Source organism: Mytilus galloprovincialis, chromosome 1 (assembly GCF_965363235.1).
Source record: "Mytilus galloprovincialis chromosome 1, xbMytGall1.hap1.1, whole genome shotgun sequence".
Taxonomy (NCBI): Eukaryota; Metazoa; Mollusca; class Bivalvia; order Mytilida; family Mytilidae; genus Mytilus; species Mytilus galloprovincialis.
Genome location: NC_134838.1, coordinates 60477526 through 60490825, shown reverse-complemented (window position 1 = coordinate 60490825; position 13300 = coordinate 60477526). Strand labels below are relative to the sequence as shown.

The 13300-nt window shown below is 33.2% G+C and overlaps 1 long non-coding RNA gene across 1 annotated transcript in view; it reads left to right on the top strand.

Annotated features, from left to right (window-relative positions):
- Positions 1-1198: 1198 nt before the first annotated feature.
- LOC143080343 (uncharacterized) overlaps positions 1199-13300 on the top strand; it is a 172384-nt gene continuing 160282 nt past the window's right edge. Inside the window, exon 1 of the long non-coding RNA XR_012979700.1 lies at positions 1199-1370. This is a non-coding gene — a long non-coding RNA (uncharacterized LOC143080343). The remainder of the gene's footprint in view (positions 1371-13300) is intronic.

Sequence of the window (13300 nt, the reverse complement as noted above, 5' to 3'; positions counted from 1 at the left end):
GACCATATTTTTTTTAATATCATCTAATTCGTAAGACAAAGAGGAAAAAAATATTAAAATTTAAAAAAAAATTCTATGGAGCGGTTCTTATACCAGAAACCGAAAATTGTAGAAGAAAAATATAGATTTAACCTATATATTCAATGTACACTCTCGGACCAATTTAAAAATGGATTTTTCTTGAAAACGAAGTCGGTGACATATACTTTTTTTACATTTTCTGATGTATATTTTCAATATCTAATTGAGTTCTAAGTTTTAAAAAAATCTATGGACTAGTTTATTTACTGATCCTTGACCTTAATCCTTGCCCAGTCGCCAAATTCGTCATCTATTTTTTTTTCCATTTTGTATCAAAGAGAAATTACTGTGTCATTTTACATTACAAATAGGGAACCCATTATCAGCAGTAGAAAAGATTCCAGGCCATTTGAAGGATTTCATATCTGATGAATTCGTGTGTTTTAAATATGGCTTGAAGTATCCTTCCCTCAAAGCCAATACTTCCAAGAGCGCGCACCATATAAAAGGAATTCAGGAAAATCTCTTGTCCAGAAACATTCGATCGATTTTAATTTTTCTGGTTGCAGTATAACATTTTTAGATTCAAATCTTCTTTGAGCACATCTATTGTTGCGACATGTTGAATCATCATCTTTAATTATATAAATATTAAATTATTAATAACACTGTTTTCAGTTTAAAAACTGCACGTACAATGAGAACAAAACCCTCTATGACTATAATAGTCAACAATATCATAACGTTAACGATGGGAGATCCAACCAAAGCGAGATGAACCAACTTCTCAGTAGACTTATTGAACTTGCACGATAATTCAGTTATAAATCATTAAAGAGAAAAAAGCCATATAGTACAGTACATTTAGCCATACTATAGTGTATTAATGTACGTTTTTTGATTGAGTTACGCCTGCCAATTGATATTTTATCGTGTTTTTTTCTATGTCGTGATGTTATGCTATTGTTTCAGAAAAAGGGAAAAGGTTTTCATCCATTAAAATGTTTAATCCCGCTGCAAATGTTTGTACCTGTCCTCAAGTCAGGAATCTGATGTACAGTAGTTGTCGTTTGTTTATGTATTAGATAAAATACAAAGGTAACAAAGAAACAGGCCGGTAACAACCGTTGCCGGATAGTTTTTCTGCACGAGTAGTCAGGTCAAGGTCCGAGGCGATAGCCGAGGACCTTGACCTGACTACAAGTGTAGAAAAACTATTCGGCTGGTTGTAACCGGCCTGTTTCTTTTGTTACTTTTGTTTTTTATCTGACTTGTACGACGTTTCAAGTAATAATACTTTAAGCAAGACTAAACATTTGAGAAACTTGGATAGCCATAAAGCAGTAAATGTAAGTTATAGTATAAACACATTTTTTTTTCTTCATTTCCCTTCAACCAAGATTTTTTCTCAAAAAAAATCAGGAATCTAAAAATTTAATAAAAAAAAAGAACCATTTCAAGTAAAAGATAAATGTTGTAGTACACATTTAAGTCTTTTTAAAATGCAACTTCGTAAAAAAGTAATATATTAAGGAATATTTTAGTTGTAAGTAAGATAACGTTTGATTTTTATGAATACAACGGAAAGCGGGGAGGTGGAGGGGGGATGCTAATTCATATTAAAATACACAGGCTGTGATCTTTATTTTTGATGAAAAATTCAGGATGAGCCATTCAATCCCCTCATTCCCCCTTAAAAAAAATCGTAAAAATCGCGCGTTTGTTGCCAAATACATGAATTTAACATGCAGTGGTGGGGGTCCCGGGGGTTGGAACAACCCTTTTTTTGAAGATCAATGCATTTAAATGAGGACATAAAGTTGGACCCCCCCCCCCCTGTTTTGTTCTGGATTTAGACATGGATCCGCCACTGATATAAATTCGATAACAATATAAAGTTATCAAAAGAATGAATTTCCTACTTCATTAGTGAATGAAATATTTATGAAAAAAATGGATTTTGTCTTAATATTATATATATTCAGGAATATACTTTGATTTTTTTTTTTAAATTCATGCTCGTCTCTAGATCTACAAGTGTTGATCGGGATTAAACACGTGTTACTATATGATCCAATCGCAGCTTACCGCCCAAAATTGATGACATAAGTTGAATGATTTTCTTCTAGATTTGCTTCTTATTTGGACGTGTATTACATGAACACTTTTTGTTTATAGGATCAATCGTGCATTGGTGAGTTGATAGGGATTTTATCTTTTGATATTAGATTTGATTTTTATTTACTTATTTCCTGTATAATTTTTATTGAAATGTTCACGTCAGTATCATCCTTTCTTTACTTTCAGCATTGTCCAAAATACAATTCATGTCCATATATAAAAGAAAACATTTATTGACCGAATATTTTGCTTCATAAAGGGGGCGGTATGTTCTTTTTTTAGTATATTAACTATTTACTTTTCAACGCCATCACCAAAATGTTTTTGTATAAATTAGCACCAGGGGCGGATCCAGTCATTTTAAAAAGGGAGGTTCCAACTATATGTCCCCATTCAAATGCATTGATCGGCCAACAAAAAAGTTGGGTTCCAACCCCCCAACCCCCCAACCCCCCCCCCCCCCCTGGATTCGCCAATGAGCACTATTAACGGTATTTGAAAAATCAGGAATCATTCAAAACATTAATTTGTCATCTGCTTGACCATAATAATTTTTTTCTCATAAAATTTGGGATCAAAATATCTATTTTAGGAGAAAACCATACCCCCCACTATTGAAGTTAAAGAGTGTACTGATGTGAATAGTATTTAACTGGAAATGTTTGAAAAAAGATATTAATGCTAACGTAAATATTTTGTTCAATAAAAAGACAGGAAATAAGTCGATGAACCAAAAAGTTCAAATCTAATTGAAAGTTAAAGTGCCCATGAACTCACTGATCATGCACGAGTGATTCTATTCATAAAAAGTGTCCGTGTAACAACTAAAAAGAGTCCGTGTATCGTCTAAAAAGAGTCCGTGTAACACCCGTTAATGTACTGTTTTTCTATAGCTCTGCGGGGGGCAAAGTCGTACAAGTAATTTATACGTGTTCCTCGTTTCTCGTTTTTTAAAATTTTATATAGATTAGACCGTTGGTTTTCCCGTTTGAATGGTTTTACACTAGTAATTTTGGGTCCCTTTATAGCTTGTTGTTCGGTGTGAGCAAATGCTCCGTGTTGAAGGCCGTACATTGACCTATAATGGTTTACTTTTTTTTAATTGTTATTTGGATGGAGAGTTGTCTCATTGGCACTCACACCACATCTTCCTATATCTATTAAGTTATACTTTGATTATGGCCAATTGGAATAATAAGAATTTATTATAGTTGTTATTACTTTTATTTTTGTACAAAAATCAATCACAATAGTATGTTTCATTTTATTTAAGTTGCTTGAAAATGTCATTAATAACATATATATTGTATTATACACTTTTTAAAAGTATATGGTTACTATATAGTTTAGGCACTATTACATACATATTGCTAACAATGTTTATAAAACATGAAATTAGCATACATTTCAAGAAACAAAAATTTAGAATTTCTACCCTTGTTCCATGTTTGAATCTCATTTTAGTGTTTCAAGTTAAAGTAAAAGAAACCAAAAAGATCTTAATAGTAATAATGATTGAGTTATTTCCCTTTCCCCATGTCCTTTGTAAATAGATAGATTTTTGACTTGCTATATGAATATTGCCTATTGGAATATTCATGGTTTAAATGAAGATAAATTTCAGGATGATTTGTTTAATGAAAATGTTTGTAAATATGATATAGTTTGTTTTGCAGAAACAATGTTGAGAGAGTCTCCAGGAAATCTTCCAGGTTTTACATCTTCCTATATAGTTAAGCCTATTAAGGCAAAACAAAAGGGGGAGACCATCAGGTGGCATGCTTATATTTATATAAGCCAAATTTAAAAATGTAATTTCTGAAATAAAACAGAACAACTTCTCAATATGGTTGAAAATAGATGGAACTTTTCTCAATTTGGAGAGAAATATTTTTCTTTGTTTTACCTACATCAAACCATATATTAATAGGGATATTTCTGAACTGATATTCACAAAAATAGAAAATGATATTTCTTTTTTCTTATCGAAAGGTGAAGTGATTTTAAGTGGTGATTTTAACGCACGCACAGGAGGGTTAAATGACTTTATTCAAAATGATGGTGTCAATGTCAATTTTACAGACTGTCCAGTACCGGAAGATTATACACCTGGTTTACCCTTAGAAAGGAATCAATTAGATAAAAAAAAAAACCAATTTACATGGGAATTTACTAGTAAATATCTGTAAGTCCTCTCAAATGAGAATTGTGAATGGAAGATTCCTTGGTGATTCACTTGGCTACTTTACATTTATAATAGTAATACTAGTAGTAAGAGCACAGTAGATTATATGTTGACATAACAGAATTTATTTTATAACATCAAACTTTATGGTAAAACCACCTACTGAATTATTAGAAGAAAACAGTGTAGAAGACATTCTATCTTTAAAAAAACTAATTGATGATAATAATTTTAATGATATTGACTTCTTTCTGACCAACACTAATGAAATATATTTAGAAGCTGCAAAAAAATCAGTTTCATTTAAAGCAAATTTAAAAAAAAATCATAATGCAAAGACATACAAAAAGGCAAAACCTAAAAAAGTATGGATGTCAAAATGATTGCTTACTCCGTTGAACATCCGTTAGTCGTCCGTTCTGTACGGTACTCGTCCGTTTCGTTTCCGTTTTGTATCTGTTACTTGTCCGTTATACATCCGTTGGAGGTCTGGAAGATAAATTCACCAACGGACTTCTACCGGACGTTTAACGAATAAAACGGATGAGAAACGGACTTCTACCGGACGTATAACGTGATCACAGATCTAATTTATTATCTTTAAATCAAGGTGGTTTTAGAAAAAATTACAGAACTGTAGATCATGTCTTTATAATAAAACCAATAATAAACTAAGGGTGCAATCAACAGTTTTTTTCTATGACGTCATAGTTTGAGGGACCATGTATAAGTGACCATTAGTGGTGGACTGATTAATAAAGATACTTGTATAAAACTAGATATCACTGGAATCAGAATGTTCTCTAGTTTATAATGGAATAAAAAAAAAGTGTACTTTTAATGGTATAAAAAAGTTTTATCCAGAGAAACTGGGAAAAACATTGCCTAATATAAGCTTAAAAAACCTGAAATCAGGTCATGTGCACACCCCTGAAGACATGATACCTGCACATTTTTCATAATCAAAATTGTATGAATTTCATAGATTTTTACCCGGTCTTTCAAAAAATTCATGCTTCAGGGTACGTTCGCCTGCTCCGAAAAGAGCTACAGTGGCTGCAAATAAGTTTTCAATTTTCACTGCCAAAAAAACAGACTGTTTACAGTGTTGTCTCCCCTCAAAACATGTATATTTAATCTAATTTTTTAAATTAGTTTAATCATTCAACCTGCTTTAGTTGAAGTTAATTAACATAATTATCTTTACAACCAAATACAAAAAACATGATACTTTTTCACCAATTAGGTTGATAAAAAGGGACTTCCCTCCATGTCTATTTATAGTTGGGGAATAACCCCTAGCTTTTTATACGAAACTGTTTATAGCACCCTAATATTTGTTTAAATGTAAAAAGAAACTATATGTGTGTTTTGTAGATTTTAAAAAGGCTTTTGACAGTGTCTGGAGATCAGCTCTATTCTTAAAATTACAAAATAAAGGAATACAAGGCAAATTTTATAATATACTGTATGACATGTACTCTAATACCTTATATTCATGTAAATATGTTTACTAAGCCTTTACTTGCTTGTCAGGGAGCCAAACAAGGAGACGGTTTAAGTCCAACTTTATTTAATATATTTGTTGATGACATAGGGAAATACTTCGATACAAACTTAACTAGTGCAGTTAATTTAAACGGTCAAAAAGTGAACCATTTATTGTATGCTGATGATTTATTATTGATATCGGAATCTGCAGATTGTCTCCAGAACTCTCTTGATTCTTTACAAAAATGTAGTACTGAATGGAAACTGGACGTGAACCTTAAGAAAACAAAAATTATAATTTTCTCTAAAAATAAAGTAAATAAAGAAAACTTTTACTTTTATTACAGTTCTAATGCAATTGAAATTGTTGATTGTTATAAATACTTAGGAGTTGATTTTCATAGCTCTGGAAAATTTATACAGGCAGTGGCAAGCCTCTCAGATAAAGCTAAAAAAGCATATTTTGCATTGAAGTCAAAACTACCATATTATAGTGAAAATTTGTCTGTTAAGACATGGCTCCAGCTTTTTAATTCAATGATAATTCCTATTTTAACGTATGGATCAGAAGTATGGATATCAAAATTCAAAACCAAATTTTGAAGCATTAGACAAAAGTAAATTAGAAAAAAACACAAAAATTTAAAAACATACTTGGGGTTCATGGAAAGTCTTCCAATCTAGCAGTGCGGTGTGAATTGGACACTTTACAGATTAGCATTTAATGTTATCAACTTATGTATAAATACTATGTGCGTCTCAGTGATATTGGTGAACGGTCTGGTGGTCCGCATGAAATTCTCAAGGCTGCTTTTGAAGTGGACAAAACTCTTATAAAAAGAGAAAATTCATGGTCTAATAAACTATCTGAATTAATGAAATATATTGGAATACCCTTAAACAAGCACTATAATAGTAATTTCAAATTTGGTGACTATGTGGAACGCATCTATCCAATCGAGCTAGAGATAAAGGATACCACAGATACAGTTAAGTCGGCCTCATATCTTGACCAACATCTAGAAATTGACAATGAGGGTCGGTTGAAAACAAAACTTTACGACAAAAGAGATGATTTCAGCTTTCCAATTGTGAACTTTCCATTTCTAAGTAGCAACATTCCAGCAGAACCTGCATACGGGGTATATATCTCCCAATTGATACGATATTCCCGTGCTTGCATTTCCTATCATGATTTTCTTGATAGAGGGTTGCTGCTCACAAGGAAGCTATTAAACCAAGAGTTCCAAATTGTGAAGTTGAAATCATCCCATCGTAAATTTTATGAACGCCATCACGAGTTGGTTGACCGTTATTGAATAACCGTTTAACAAATGATATCGGATATGTTCCTTACGTCGTAACTACAATCCCCTTCCCTTTTATGAATGTGACCTACCGAATTAGACTATTTACCGGATTTGTTATCACATAAGCAACACGACGGGTGCCACATGTGGAGCAGGATCTGCTTACCCTTCCGGAGCACCTGAGATCACCCCTAGTTTTTGGGGGGTTCGTGTTGTTTATTCTTTAGTTTTCTATGTTGTGACGTGTGCTGTGTTTTGTTTGTCTTTTTCGTTTTAGCCATGGCGTTGTCAGTTTGTTTTAGATTTATGAGTTTGACTGTCCATTTGGTATCTTTCGTCCCTCTTTTTCAAACAGAAACTAGAAGATTTCTACAAAAATAAAATTATATTTGAACTATCTAAGATAAAAGATGGAAACTGTGGTAAACTTTTATTTTTTAATAAAATTGATACTAAATTTAAACAACAAGAATATTTAAACTAAATATTCCTAAATATCTTAGAAAAAAAACTTACTAAATTAAGAATAAGTGCACACTCATTAGCAATAGAAACTGGTAGGTATGCAAGACCAAAAGTACTCTCTAATGAGAGATTTTGTAAATTTTGCACAGGAAAAATTGAAAATGAGATACATTTCTTAATTGAATGTCCGCAATATAACAAAATTGGATCTAAATATAAAGTTAATGATATTAATTCAAATAATTTGGATGAAAACTTTACCAAAATGTTAAATCCTATGTCTGAAAAAGAATTAAAATCTATTTGTATGTATATTGAAGTCAAGAAGCTCTTGATTTGCGAGACCACCATACCGTTTCATCAGGTAATAATCTTTCACAGTAGTTCGTGCATATACATATATATCTTATATTGTGTGTATTAAGTAAATTTATGAAAATCTATAATAATACTGATGTATAAGTTTATGGTATCAATATCAGTTTATAATGTAATGACTTATGACTTGTTGTAACATGCATCTTTATTTCATTTATATGTTGTTTTATTATTATAATTGTCTATATTTGGATCACGCCTCTATTGTGCTCTTTCCAATAAAATATTGAATTGAATTGAATTGAAAAAAAGGTGCCTGCCGAATTGTTTTTAAGTGGGTATAATCATTCATTACAGTCAGCTCACGTCTATTTGCTTCTTGCTCTAAGACAGCTACGATTGGAATTTTACAAATGAAATATTTATAGATATTATTAATTAATGGCATTCCTTTCATTGAGTATATTCCAAGGTCAACAAAAAAAGTCATTTCATGTATGTCCGAAAGTTCAATGGCAAAGGCATCTGCTACTATCTACCCCAGAGCTTCAGCGGTTTTGGCATGTTTTTTTTTCTTTCTGGAAGTTTTAAAATCTCATCTACATCAACATTTATCTTATTACTTCTTGATTACGGTCATCGAAATTCACGATAGAAATTTTGTCACTTACACCTGGTGTTTTATCAATTATACAACTCTTAGACAAGAATGACCTTAATGCTTTTACCAATTTACCAAGCCGTGGTTCGCTCATAATTTCATCATCGTTAATTATACAAATTTCACTGTTAGCAAGGCTACATGTATGTCTCAAAACCCTTTCTTTTTTTGACTTATTAATAAAATTTGATAAAGCAATTATCTTAGAATTGACGTCACAAAGTTTTGAAATGCACTTAGATATGCAGGTCATATTGTCTACAAACAGACCTATTTGGCAATCTTCGTTCAGGTCACATTTGTCCGGGAAATCGACAACATTTAGGAAAAACACTTCCTTGTATTGAGCCATTTTAAGGAATGATTTTAAAATATGAATATCTAAACCTAAGCTTTCGTCATATAGTATCCCTATCGGACTTTTTTCTTTTAATTCTTCTAAAACAGAGAGGTATAATATGCATTCGTGTATCAATCCAGGCCTGTATTGGTTATTGAATTCTTCCAATGGTATAAGGCACGATTTTGGAACACATACAGAATTTGAAACAATACTTGGAAAACAGCCGACAAATTTGATTCGGATTGAATATTTGAAGGTTCCTGATTGATAGCAGAATAGCTATTGGTTTTGGTCTTTGAAGCAATTTTACCAAAATATTCGGTGGCAATTATTGGATGGCCATTATACCCCTTGTATTTTTCCATGGATCTTGATCATCAATTGCCATAGTTGTTGTAATAGGACTCATGTGAGGGATAACAATCGCCCTTTTTACATTAATAATTTCATGTCTTGCCTCATCAATCTTTCTTTGAGTGACATTTTCAACAAAGAGTGGATCTTCCATGGTTTTAAAATCTTTTGATCTTAATTCAAGCTGTTGTTGTGTGTTGTACAAACTCATTCGATATCCTTGCAAATTGGCGGTTAACAATCTTACAATCTGATTCATGTATATGCCGTGGTCAAAACATTTAATTTCGGGTGTGTTAGCCATTTTCCCTTGAATTCTCAATTATCAGAGGCAAACGTTAAGCCAGTCCTTCTTCGACAAGCTATATCAAAAGCAATAAATCCAGACAAAAATAATATTTTTATCGAAATTGGTCCAAAGCCAATTCTTCGTGCACACCTGAAAACAATCACTTGACATGAATATCAATAATGTGGTCTTTTTTCTAAATTTCCTGTTTACAAAATTTTGAATTTTTCAAAAAAACTAAGGATTTTCTTATCCCAGACATAGATTACCTTAGCCGTATTTGGCATAACTTTTTGGAATTTTGGATCCTCAATGCTCTTCAACTTTGTACTTGTTTGGTATGAGCGTCACTGATGAGTCTTATGTAGACGAAACGCGCGTCCGGCGTACTAAATTATAATCCTGGTACCTTTGATATAACTATTGAGAAGATTAGAAGACCAATAGGCGGCTGATCCCATTTCAGGTCCATTAATTTGTTGACCCGATAGTGTTGATATAATTGGAACTTCGGGTGTTTTCCCATGCAGATTTTTAAGTTCAGACTTGAGCTGTTTGCTTGCGTCTGTCATATGATAACTATGATACGCACATGTGACATCTAACTCTTTTAGCAAAACAGATGAATACTCACTGTTCGATGACATAATTTCTTTCAAATCATTAATGGAATTTTCGTCCCCGGAAACAACACACGTTTCTTTGCTACTGTACACGGCGATTGCAAGTTTGGTGCCGTATGTACTACATATTTCTTCGAGTTTCTCAGTGTTAACATGACCTACTATTAGCATTTACCCGCCGGCTGCCTTTGATGAAAGGAAAGATCTAAAATAGGTTGCCTGGACAGCTTCCGATAACGTAAGACATCCAAATGCATATGCAGCAGCTTCTCCAACTGACTGTCCTACAATAAGATCCAATAATTAGGGTCATGCCTTTATCTTGCCACATATCCAAGATCCCCATTTGGCAGGTTAATATGGCCAGAGGGCCAAGAAAAGGATCTCTTAGAAAAGTACTTGTGGTGTCAATAGATGTCAACTGTTCTTTAATAGTTATCCCACGATGACGCGGTGTGTCAGTGTAAGATCACCCCGATGGCCGGAGGCCAGAGGGTGATCTAACACTGACACACCAAGTCCGAGTGGGATAACTATTTTACATCCCAGCTGTTTTAGATTAGACGAAAAACCATTTACAATTCATAAAATCTAGTTTAGAACGCCACACAACCATTATAATATACTTTATACATTACTATATGATTTATACCCTTTTTGACCCCCGAACACGATGAGTAGATATCAAACAATGTCTACTCGTCCCACTGGCCAATCGGCCCAACCTATATCGCCACTTTATGAAAAAAATCGCCCCACTTTTGTTTACCGACTCGCCCCACTTTTGAAAAAGTGTATAATCAAACTTAACAATCACTGACAACTCACTTATTAACGAAAAGGGTTTAAACCCCACTGAATAAAGGTCTGCCAACTCGCTCCACTTATAAAAAACATCTTGCTTCCTTTAAGTATGTTAAATTACTGATGGTTCGTATCCGGACGTCCTGGTGTAGTGGATGTGTCGTGGCTTGATATGCTAAAGGTCTTGAGTTCGAATCCCAGCATATACACTGGATTTTTTCTACGTGAATTTTGATAGATAGTCGTTTCCGTGTAATTGCCCGTGTAATTGTATATTTAATTATAAGTTTTATAGTGGATTTGACATTCCCGCCAAAATGTTACAGAACAAAGGAAAGCATGCATAACAAAGAAACTCAAACTAGGGTGATCCGGCTCAGATCACCCGTTAGAACAAAGGAGTTGGGATGTAATCGAGGTCATTAGTACTATGGGTAACTACCGCAAGTCTATATCGATAAGTATTAGATAAAATACAAAGGTAACAAAGAAACAGGCCGGTAACAACCGTTGCCGGATAGTTTTTCTGCACGAGTAGTCAGGTCAAGGTCCGAGGCGAAAGCCGAGGACCTTGACCTGACTACAAGTGCAGAAAAACTATTCGGCTGGTTGTTACCGGTCTGTTTCTTTTGTTACTTTTGTTTTTTATCTGACTTGTACGACGTTTCAAGAAAGTAATAAAACATTTTGCAAGACCAAACATTTGAGAAACTTAGATAGCCATAAAGCAGTAAATGTAAGTTATATTATAAACACATTTTTTTTTTCATTTCCATTCAACCGAGATTTTTTTTTTCAAGAAAAAAATCAGGAATCTAATGAATCGATAAAAAAAGAACCATTTCAAGTAAAAGATGAATGATGTTCACATTTAAGACTTTTTAGAATGCAACTTCGTAAAAAGTAGTATATTAAAGAAATATTTTAGTGGTAAGTAGGATAACGTTTGATTTTTATGGATGAAACGGAAAGCAGGGGGGGGGGGGGGGGGGCTAATTCATTTTAAAATAAACAGGCTGTGATCTTTATTTTGGATGAAAAAATGCAGGATGTGCCATTCCATCCCGCCCACCCCCACCCCCTTAAAAAAATCGTAAAAATCGCGCGTTTGTTGCCAAATACACGAATTTAGTATTCAGTGGTGAGGGGGCCCGGAGGTTGGAACAACCCTTTTTTTATGATCAATGCATTTAAATGGGGACATAAAGTTGGAGCCCCCCCCCCCCCCTGGTTTGTCCTGGATTTGGACCTGGATCCGCCACTGATATAAATTCGATAACAATATAAATGTATCAAAAGAATGAATTTCCTACTTCATTACTGAATGAAATGTTTATGAAAAAATGGATTTTGTTTTAATATTTTATAAATTCAGGCATATACTTTAATTTTTTTTTTTAATTCATGCTCGTCTCTAGATCTGCAAGTGTTGATCGGGATTAAACACGTGTTACATTATGATCCAATCGCAGCTTACCGCCCAAAATTGATGACATAAGTTGAATGATTTTCTTCCAGAGTTGCTGCTTATTTGGACGTGTATTACATGAACACTTTTTGTTTATAGGGTCAATCGTGCATTGGTGAGTTGATAGGGATTTTATCATTTGATAAGATTTTATTTTTATTTACTTATTTCCTGTCTTATTTTTATTGAAATATACACGTCAGTATCATCATTTCTTTACTTTCAGCATTGTCCAAAATACTATTCATGTCCTGATATATTGAAGAAAACATTTATTGACCGAATATTTTGCTTCATAAAGGGGGTGGTATGTTCTTTTTTGAATATATTAACTATTTACTTTTCAACGCCATCACCCAAATGTTTTTGTTTAAATTAGCACTATTTAAGGTATTCGGAAAATCAGGAAGCATGCAAAACATTAATTTGTCATCTGCTTGACCATAATATTTTTTTTTCATAAAATTTTTGATCAAAATATCTTTTTTAGGAGAAAACCATACCCCCCTTTTGAAGTTAAATGTCTAATCCCTTAGCGTACTGATATGAATAGTATTTTACTGGAAATGTTTGAAAAAAGATATTGATGCTAACGTAAATATTTCGTTCAAGAAAAAGACGGGAAATAAGTCGGTGAACCAAAAAGTTCAAATCTAATTGAAAGTTAAAGTGCCCATGAACTCACTGATCATGCACGAGTGATTCTATTCATAAAAAGTGTCCGTGTAACAACTAAAAAGAGTCCGTGTATCATCTAAAAACAGTCCGTGTAACACCCGTTAATGTACTGTTTTTCTATAGCTCTGCGGGGGGCAAAGTCGTACAATGACTTCTTTTCATCAGAGAG